Source organism: Martes martes (genome assembly GCF_963455335.1).
Source record: "Martes martes genome assembly, chromosome: 3".
Lineage (NCBI taxonomy): Eukaryota > Metazoa > Chordata > Mammalia > Carnivora > Mustelidae > Martes > Martes martes.
In genome coordinates, this window is record NC_137890.1 from 42,371,769 (window position 1) to 42,382,870 (window position 11,102).

At 35.0% G+C, this 11,102-nt stretch overlaps 1 pseudogene across 1 annotated transcript; it reads right to left on the reverse strand.

Moving 5' to 3' along the window:
* Positions 1-3,144: 3,144 nt before the first annotated feature.
* LOC308339787 (ubiquitin-like-conjugating enzyme ATG3) lies at positions 3,145-3,923 on the reverse strand (annotated as a pseudogene). The gene has a single exon. The product of its transcript is annotated as a ubiquitin-like-conjugating enzyme ATG3 (transcript).
* Positions 3,924-11,102: the final 7,179 nt, after the last annotated feature.

An 11,102-nucleotide genomic window follows, 5' to 3' on the forward strand; every position in this document is an offset into this window, starting at 1 on the left:
AAAAGAGAAAAGAAAAGAAAAACACACAAAATAACAAGTATGGGTGAAGACATGGAGAAACTATAACCCTAGGTACAGTTGATAAGAATGTGAAATGGTGAGTGCTATGAACTGTGTAAGACTGATGAATCACAGACCTGCACCCCTGAAACAAATAATGCATTATGGGTCAATAAAATAAATTAAAAAAAAAAAAGAATGTGAAATGGTACAGCCACTGTGGAAAACAAGGTGGTTCCCAAAAAAATTAAAAATAGAATTATCATATGATCCATCAATTCAACTTCTGAGTATATACCCAAAAGATTTTAAAGCTAGACTCAAAGAGATATCTGCACTCCTGTGTTCACAGTAGTATTACATACAATAGCTAAAATGTGGAAGCAAGTCAAGTGTCCCTCACTGGATAAGGAGATAAGCAAAATGTGCTGTATACATACAATGGAATATCATCTAGTCTTAAAAAGGAAGGAAATTCTGATACATGCTATAACATGGACAGATGTTGAGGACATTATGCTAAGTGAAATAAATCAATCACAAAAAGACACAAACTATAGGATTCTACTTATATGAAGTAATTAGAGTAGCTGAAATTATATAAAGTAGATAAAAAGTAGAATAGTGGTTGTGTGGACTGAAAGGAGGAAATAAAAAGTTATTGTTTATAGGTACAGAGTTTGGGTTTTGAAAGAGGAAAAGAGTTATTGAGATAAATAGTGGTGATGGTTGCACAACACAATGAGTATAATTAATACCCCTTAATTCTACACTTAAAATGGTTAAGATGGTAAATTTTGTTATGTGTATTTTAGTTCAACAAAAAATTTGAAAAAAAAATTTATTTTTGTTATGCTAAATCCTGGACAGATGAAGTAGAAATAAATGATAGGTTTGATAATTAACTTTATGGAATTAAATTATATCCAATAAACTAGACTTTAGTTGCTCATGTAGGACTGCAGATTGGGATTTAGAAACTAAGGACATTTATTAATTCAGCACTCAAGAACACTCTAAACTGAAGCTCTTCCCTCAGACTGCCCATAATTTAATTAATATTTATTGAATTTCAAATTAATGAACATTGTCTATGAAGTTGAGAGGTAAATGACTGATGATTAATGAACATTGTCTATGAAGTTGAGAGGTAAATGATTTATATGCAATAAACCTGCTACTGAGAGAAAAGTCACATAAATATATGGAAAGCATACATAGTACAATTTTACAAGTTCTTTAATTGAAATAAGAATATAACATCAGTGGATATTAAAGTTCAGAGGCTACTGGTATTTTAGGAATAAAAATGACAAAACAAGCATGTATTCAACTACGAATACATTTGTTTTATATAATAAATATGTACCGATCTCTTACACTATGGGCTAGGACATAGCACAGAAGAAATAATATGGAATTTCAAACTTCATGAAACTTGCAATTTAATGGAGAGGCAGCAGAAGATCAAGAAAGATAGAAAATTTGGGCACCTGGGTGGCTCAGTCAATTGAGTGTCTGACTCTTGTTTTCAGCTCAGGTCATGATCTCAGGGTCCTTCGATCCAGCCCCAAGTCGGGCTCCCAGCTCAGCAGGGAGTCTGCTTGGGATTCTTTCCCATTTCCTCTCTCTCCCTCTCTGCCCCTCCCCCCACATAAACAAGCATGTGTGCACTCATTCAGCAGCACTCTCTCAAATAAATAAAATCTTTTTAAAAAGATAGAAAATAAGTAGATTTTAAAAACATACACTATATCTTGGGCTGATAAAAGTTTAGATTTAAAAAATCAGTATAAGTAGTTAAAAATTATTCTGTTTTGCTATTTCAAGAAATGTTCTCTGATAAAGTAATGTTGGAACAGAGATTTAAAGCAAGTGAACATATATAGTCAAATAGAACTGTTAGACCACATAAAGACACAAAAATTTTAAATGGAGATCCAAATAAAATCTGAAATTAAAATAGTTTAAAACATAACAATTATTGAATAAGGATGAGGAAATATTTCAGACAACAAAAATCATAACCAACAATAAATAATCCTCCACCCATCTCTCCTTGGACTAACTAAAATTAATAAGTAAACAAATAAAACTAAATTTTAAAAGATACTTGGTTAAGGTCTTCGGAAACCTGCTCAAGTAACCAGGACTCAGGGAATGAAGATTCTGAAAAGGGGAAACCTTTGTGAAGGAAAGTGAGAGTATTATTTCTTTCCTTTTTTCATTTTCTTTATTTGATAAAATTATGCAAACCTTAGTTATAGAGTCTGAAGAGTTACAATGAGAAAGGGCTCTACATAAAAGGAAGATATTCAAATGGTTGATCCAAATTTTCTCTGCATTTATTATTTGAGAAATGTACACTTAAAGCACAAAAGGTAACCATACCCATCATAAGAATGACTCAACTACAACAGACTGGCAACAGCAAGTTACAAGGACTGACTGAAACTCTTATATAATGTTGAGAGGTATTGAATATGAAGCACCTATTTAAAAACTCTTGACAGTTTCTTATAAATTAAAAATAAGCCTAACTTATGACCAACCATTGAAGGTTTTCTTTTCCTTTACCCAAAAGAAATGAAAACATGCCTACAGAAAGTATCATACAAAAATGTTTACAGCAGCTTTATTCATAATAGACAAAAATTGGAGGGGGGAATCAAATATCCACAAGGAGAAGATAGATAAGCACATTGTGCTGTATTCATGTAATAGGATATTATTCAGCAATCATATGGAAAAATGTTGACCAATATTATATTCAGCACAAGAAGTCAAACACAAAGAATATGCACTCTGTGATTCCTTTAATATGAGTGTCATAACAGGGGACACTAATCTCTGACAATGGAACTCCTAAACAGTGTTTGTTTCTCAGGGCTCAGCAAGGAATGAGTAGAAACGGGACACAAAAGGATTTTCAGAGTTAATGAAAATGGTCCATTTGTTTGTAAGAGAGTTGGTGCTTCTATAGTTGTATGTATGTGTCAAAATTCATCAAGCTGTACTTTATTTTTAATATTTTTAAGATTTCATTTATTTATTTGACAGACAGAGATCACAAGTAGACAGAGAGGCAGGTAGAGAGAGAGAGGGAAGCAGGCTCCCTGCTGAGCAGAACTCGATCTGGTCACATCTATGGGTTAATTGTTTAAAAATCAGAAACAATAATTAGGATAGATTCTATGCTCTCTCCGTTACATTGTGAAGTGTCTTGTGTAGTCATATTTTATTGTTGGAATGACAGCTTGTACAAACTTCAAGAAAATTAGAAGATACATGTGAACATCAAGTTCTTCTCCTCCTTCTGCAACAGTCTCAATGATTTTCTTCATCACCTCAGCATGCCTGCATGGGTGAACTGAACACATTGGAGGTGGTGGGAGATGAGGGTGATTTTCAATGGTCACTGTTTTCTTCACATGATCTTGACTGATGTCTTCATACATGTGTTCAACTGTTAAAGGCTGCCTTTGCTCTTCATAGTCAAACAACCATAATCATGGTGTCTGGTAATATTTATCATAAGTGATATAAAGGTCATAAGTTCTTGTTTGCAAAATAGCATCTTCACCTCCAGCATCAGTTTTAGTTTTACAAGCTTCTACTATTTTCCTTGTGTCTAGGGTAGCCTCATCTGTTTCCAACAATCCACTTTCTTCATATTCTTCCATATTTGCAGCTTCTCCTTCATCTTCTTCTTCCTCCTCCTCACATATTGCTGTGCGATCCTGAAGTTTTATACTGTCCTTGCTTTTCAGTGTAATCTCCTTAACTGCCTCTGTTATTCCTGCAATACCTGTGTTGTGATAAGTATCTACCCATCCCCCATCACCATCATCTTCTTCAATGATAGCTTCCAATTCATCTGAATAGTCCATCTGTTTGCACCGCTTGTAGCATGGCACATTTTTGGTGACCATTTGTTCGTAAGAGAGTTGGTGCTTCTATAGTTGTATGTATGTGTCAAAATTCATCAAGCTGTACTTTATTTTTAATTTTTTTAAGATTTCATTTATTTATTTGACAGACAGTGATCACAAGTAGACAGAGAGGCAGGCAGAGAGAGAGAGGGAAGCAGGCTCCCTGCTGAGCAGAACTCGATCCCAGGACCCTGAGATCATGACCTGAGCCAAAGGCAGAGGCTTGACCCACTGAGCCACCCAGGCACCCCAAGCTGTACTTTAAATATGTGCACTTTATTCTATGTAAGTTACACATATGTTAAAATAAAATTAAGATAGACTGAAAAGATTTTTTGAGAATGAGTATTTTATCACTGACACTGTGGAGACTTACCAGAGCATAGCTATAACAAGCAGACCAACTTTAAGTTGGCTTTATTATTTTTAAATTAGAGACAACATACTTCCTAATAACTGCTACTTTGGCAGATCTTCCCCTCTCCACTGCACTGCATATATCATTGCCAACTCCCGACCTCTTGAAATGGTCAATAAAGAACTTCACAATACGTCTGTGCTAGCCTCACAGTCCCACATCCATTTGTTCATCAGTGTTACAGAGGACAAAACATGCCAGGTGAAACTGAATCCATCCTTATTCCAGGAGTGAGAATCATCCTGATTTAGGATGGAACATCCTGCATGATCTCAGCCCTTGTTACCGTAGTGCCTGGCACAGGATGAACCAGTCAGAATGAAGAATAGGATTCGTGTTGGACAGAGTAACTTTCACTTGCTTAGGGCAGTGCTTCTGTAGACATGAAGCCTAGTAGTGCCTCAGCCATTTTATTGCCATCAGGCAAAATAATCTGGGGTCAAGTCAGAAGAGAGGAAAATATAGTCAAAAGAACAACAGAAAAATGGACCCAGATTGTAATCTATTTGTGACAGAAGCCAGTCAGACCTCTGGATTTTCAATACAGAAATTTTGTTCATAATAACTCCTTGTTTAGAGATGGGTTATGTTTTCTGCTATTTGTCAAACTAGGAATCATAACTGCTTTGAAGAGAAATAGTTCTGCTTTATTTAACTGTAAAATACCAACATTCTCTTATAGAATAGGCTTTTAAATTAATGAAGTTAATCCAGAAAGATTTTTTATGACTTGAGCATTTAAAAAAATAAAGGAAAAAGTTTTGTTTTCTTTTGAGTTCTGCAAAACTTAACTGAAATAATATTTTATTTGAAGATTTGGTTGTTCTAAATTTTGTGTTTGGTTCTGACACATGAAAGATAATGCCTGGTATATAAATACCATGCCAAAAAAGATATGCCTTAGCGCTGCTGCTTTCTATTTGCATCCAGTTAATGTGGCCTATTTATTAGCTGTCTCTTTTTCATTTCTTCAATTTTATATACCTACATATTTTATTCAAAAAACTCTTTAAAGAACACATACATGTTTCAATTTGATTTTTTAAATGTTCAGAGAGTAACATGGCTAATTTTATTTAACTACAGAGCCTGTTTTTCTAGTCTTATATTTTTCCTTATTAACACTTATCACCATTGATCAGCCCTTATTATTTACTTTTGTCTTACACAACATTCTAATCAGCTACGTAATTACCCTCAAGCCCACACTGCCATCATTCTAATTTTGTGACTTTTCTAATCCATACTTGTGTTGTTGTGTGTGACTATAATCCTTGTAAATAACTGGCCAAGTATTACTGGACACTTAAAGCAATCATACCATATTTTTCTAGTCACCTCTGTTATTTGTTCTGTAATTATTCAAGCCTTCAACACTTTCCTCATCATCTCCTTCCCAAGATCCACTTCCATTCAAAAGCTGATTTCACCACTCACTTCTAAAAAAGGATCATTATAAATTATGCCAAAGTTCACCGTAGTTTTAAAACATCTGAATGGGCTGACATCCTTCCCATATTCTCTAGACTCTATGAAAGATATATCAATTTAATTGTGTTTTGACTTAAATGTCCTCAGACCATCCTAGAACCCATTCTCAATGAGTTTTCCCATTAATATCCAGCATGTGCAAATACCTTCTCTACTCCTTTTTCTCCCCATACAGTTTAAATTTGCATACATTTGTCCTATCTTAATTAGTGACAATATTGTCTTCCATTCAAAATCAAGATTCCTTACAAAATATCCCACTTAATAATCAATCAACAAAAATGAAGTCTATAAGATCTACTCTGCTCTTTAAAGCAACTTTTGTTAAAACCAACAACTACCATTCTGCAGAAAGACTTTAGATTTATTACATTTACTTAAAAATCTGTGGCATTTGACAATTTTTTTCAAATCAACATCTTTTAGTAGACTCTTCCATTTGATATATACAGAATAATACTTCCCCAACACTTTGTTTAAAGACTAAATAGCCCTGCTGGCACCTTGACTTCAGATTTCTATTTTCCAGAACGGTGAGACATAAATTTCTGCTGTGTAAAGCCATCCAGTTTGCAGTTCTTTGTTAGACAGCCCTGGTAAACTAATACAGGTTTTTTTTGGTGGGTTTGGCTTTTTTTTTTCTTTTTTCTTTTGCATCTGTCCTTGGCTTTCTTCTGTTCCAATCTTCATGCTCTTCGCATCTCATCTTAGTGATTAAAATGACTACAATCACCATCAGTGATGGGAAAAATCTTCACATGGCATTCAAGGCTTCTGATGTTTTAGGCTTGTGTTTTAAGGTTCACTGATTTACATGTGTTCCGTATACTCCACATTCTAGGCATGCTAGTCTTTTGTATAGGGACTAAGGGCTGATATCTTGTATCAGAAACCAGCTCTAAAACTAAATGTCTTTGGAAAAGACACTAAACTTTTTAAGTCTCAATTTCCAGACTAGAAAATTGAAGTTATAAAAGTATCCAACAATGTTACTTTATAACTATCCTATCAGTCTTCTTACTTGCTCCTTTTTTTTATTGAGCATAAACAGGGTTTTCCAATTCTGCAAACTGAATGTATTGAAAAAAAAAATCAACCCTCTAAATGAAGGCAGAAAAAGTTTATTATGTAAGCAACCACATATTTTGTACTTCTTAATAGCTCCCTCATTTTTTCTTGTATAAAGATCCAGAAAAAATAACAAATTTGAGAAAGAGTCTCAACACAAGCACAAATTACCAATTAGCTGACTACTGTTGTTCAAAAACAGTAAGTTTTACATGGAAATATTTAAAATAGGTTTCATTTCTGATTTAATGTTTTTTAATAAATATCTACAATTGAACAATTAGTATACATCTATTTTGTTGCATTTACTAGATTTCTACAATGACACAATTCAATATGTATCATCAAATATATTAGTACAGTTTCTCATTATGATTTACCTTTCCTCCTGATTGTTTAAAGACTGCATATCTTCTCTGATGTTTTTAAACTACTCAGATTCATTGTTGTTGATGACATTTTGTTTGTTTTTACACTAGTGTTTGCTGATGGTATTCCTGTGTTGGTATTACTCAATTTTTTGATGCCCATTCACAGAGTTAAGGAATTTATGTGCTGAACTATTTCCAGGATTTTTAGTTGAAGACTTTATAAGGATATACATATAGGACAAAAATGCATTAATAGAAATTATAAAGTTCATTGGTTCCACCTAGTGGCAATGCAAAGCAAGTTAAAAAATAAAATTAGCACTAAAATGATATTAAGACTATGACTCTGAAAAGTTTTGTTATAATGACCTTTCTATTAAGGTGGATATTTAGTGCTTAAAATAAGACCTACTATTTTTAAAACTCATGTAAGTGAATTTCAGATTTTCTAAAATAATTCTTTTCTGGTGAAATAAGTTTTTTCCCCCCTTATTTTAGTAGAACTATCTGAACAATAAAGAGCTAACTGAAATAGTATCTCCTGGTAACTACAAAGTTTTTATTATTGTTTATTTTTTTTCTACTGATTAAGCATACGTTTTCCTCCACATATCTATTAAATGTCATTCATGGAGCTGCTGGGACCTGAATAAATAGCCATAAGGTTGTTTATAAATGATCAAAAAACCCCACATAAATCTATAAGATAATATGATAGTTCTTCTATGGAAATTTATCTTTATTATGAGCTAATAAAATATATGAAGTGTTTTCAACAACTAATCATTTTATCAGCAAAAGTCCCATATTTTCTACAAAGCAACACTAAAACAGATGAAAAAGTTTTTACAATAATAAAAAATACTAAATTATGTTTCCTTTAAATTGCATAATTAGTTATGGTATCCCATGCTAACTGTATTTATTATCATAAAGCATGATAAAATAATGATATATGAATAAACTCTCTTTTTTCCAGTACAAATATCATTAGAACACCTGTCTTAGAAAATTATTTTTCTTCTTCTGCTTCAATAGCACCTTCGAGGTTCTTATGAAAGCTATTTATGTCTTATAACTAAATTCATTTTTATTGTCTAGTGTCTACAAAAATTCAAACTGCACATAGTGTTTCATCATAGAAAAACCTTTCCAGTTTAGTTAAGACACAGTGAGTTTTATATGATGTGCAAAAATATTTGATCTGTGTACAAAACACACTGCTAGGAAAAAGAACATTTCCACATAATATTGAATATTGTTAACTAAACTTTTAGATATTTTAAGAGAAGAAAATAAAAGGAAAATTACAACTATTTTTCAGATAGACATAATATGCTACATTAGGCAAAAGGAATAAAATCCTCGGTGTGTCAACTTTCAATCTTGCTTGTTTAATTAATTTTACATATAAAAGCAAATGACTTAAAAACCATTCTGTGATAGTAAATTACTTTATGATTTTTACCTTTGCAGCTTGCTACAGATAAGCTAACCACATCCTTTTATAGCTGTCACAACTGTGAGGACTTAATGTTGCTATTATTGAACACAGTGGAGGCATTACCCTTATATTCTTATCATAGTTTTATATTAAGTTACACTGAATTATTACAGATGCAAGCACAGCCAAATAATATGCTACATGGATTAATGAAAATACTAATGCAATATATTTAATTAATATATTATGAATTTCTTACATTTCAATATAAATGTATAAATGATGCTCATTTTTAAATCATATTGTATAATCCTATTATTTGATGACAAGGTAAATTATAAATCTAAATACCATGACTGTAAAATAGACACAGAGAGCAAGGTTTATAACAAATTACTTTCCACTCTTCTCTTAGAAGAGAGACAGAGAAAAACAGAGAATGTGTGGAGAGAGAAAACCTATGAGAAAAGCTATGAGAGGGAGGGGCAAGATGGAGAGGTAGGAGACCCTCTTTCAACTGGTCCCCTAAAGTGAGATAATTATCTACCAGAACACTCTGAACACCCATGAAACCAGCCTGAGATGTGGATTATACACTTCTGGATCTCTACAGGGACAGAATTACCAGTGGAGAGGTAAAGCAGAGTGGGAACGCCTGGACTGATATCAGAGGATAAACAGAAGGGGGAAGGAGCCACCAGAAGCGACGCATTGGAAAGTAATACCCCAATACGAAAGTGCCCTATGACTGGGGATTGGCATTAATTTGAAGTCTGGTTAAAAGCACACAAAAAGAACAAAAGATCTCAAGGGGCAACTGGTGGAATCGGGCAGTCATGGGCATGGGCCTAAGCCCACAGACTCTGGCGACCACCCATTCCAGAGAGTGTGGCAAAGCCTCCAGTTCCTGGTCCCAGAACCCCTGGGGTTACACGGCTTGCACCACTGCTCTGCCGGGCATACTCCCACTCCCGAATGAGGGAGTCTGGTGACAGTGCCAGCCTGCGCTCCCTAGAACTTTTGTGTTCTGCACGCACTGCACGACTGGGGTCTGACCCACTCCCCACCAGCGCCAAAGAAAGTTCCATGTGGGCACTAGCCAGTGGTCTCTAGGACCAGCCAACTGTCTGGACTCTCCCAGCCCAGACAGGAAGGAACTCTGCACAGGATCTCTGGTCGGGCTCTCTTGGTGGGCTGCGACCTGCACAACCCTGTTGCCGCCCTGAGGGCTGGACCCTAGACAGCAGTCCCAGCAAAGACAGCCACCAAAAGCGGGCTCCCTGGACCAATATCGCTCCCTGGACCGTTATCGCTCACAGTTTTAGTGGCACGGGGGTGCAGAGACAAGCAGACGCTTTGGGCTACCCTTGAGACAGTGAATGGGGACATACACTGCCTGTGGGAGGGTGCACAGCTCAGTGGAGTTTGCAGACAGGGAGTCTGTGTGTTCTGGACCACTCAGAGGGGAGCAGACTGAGGCTTCTCTCTGAGACTGAGGTCTGGGTGCAGTTTGCTTTCCACTAAACCTCTGAAAAACCACAAAAAGCTGCCAAAGAACAAAAACCTCCAGAGAACAAAAGCCTGAAAAACCAGTTTCCACAGAGCCCAGCTCCTTGATAGGGGGCAGGAGGACTCAACCCAAGCAAGACTGAAAAACAACATGGCAGGTCCCTCCCCCAGAAAGCCAGACAAAAGAACAAGAGGACAACCACCACAGGGTCCCCATAAAACTGTAAAACATATATTTCCCTGAAACTTGTATATTTCACAGATACAATTTTTATTTGTAATTCGTTCTCACTATTCTTGCCCTTTTAAATTTTTTAACCTACTTACCATTACAACTAGAGGTTTAATACAATATATTCCATAATAACATTTTAACTTAAACTTTTTTCATACATATACCTTTGTTTTTTTTCCTTTTCTACTTTTTTTTATATATAGATATAAGCTTCAAGATAATTCTCTTTCCCTAATCAATACTACCCCCATATATAAACTAGTTTCAATTTCCCTTTATCTCTGGAAAGTTGAGTCCTTTAACAAAGATATCAAGATACACCAAGAAAGAATCAAAATAACCTTCCTCACCCACATTGAGGATTTATAGCAACCCTCCCATCTTTTTCTTCTGTCATTGTTTCTGTGTATTTGTTTTTGTTCTAGTATTATATAAATCTTATCCGTGGGGTTCATTTTGGCTGGGTTTTTTTTTTTTTTTTCTTGTCATTTACTTTTGCTGGTCTTTTTGTTTGCCTGGTTTTGTTTGTATACCTTATAAATCTCACCCTTGGGGACCATTCTGGCTGGGTCTTCTTCCCCGCCCCCCCCCCCGCCCCCTCTCTTTCTCTCTCTCTTGTTTTCTTTTTTCTTTC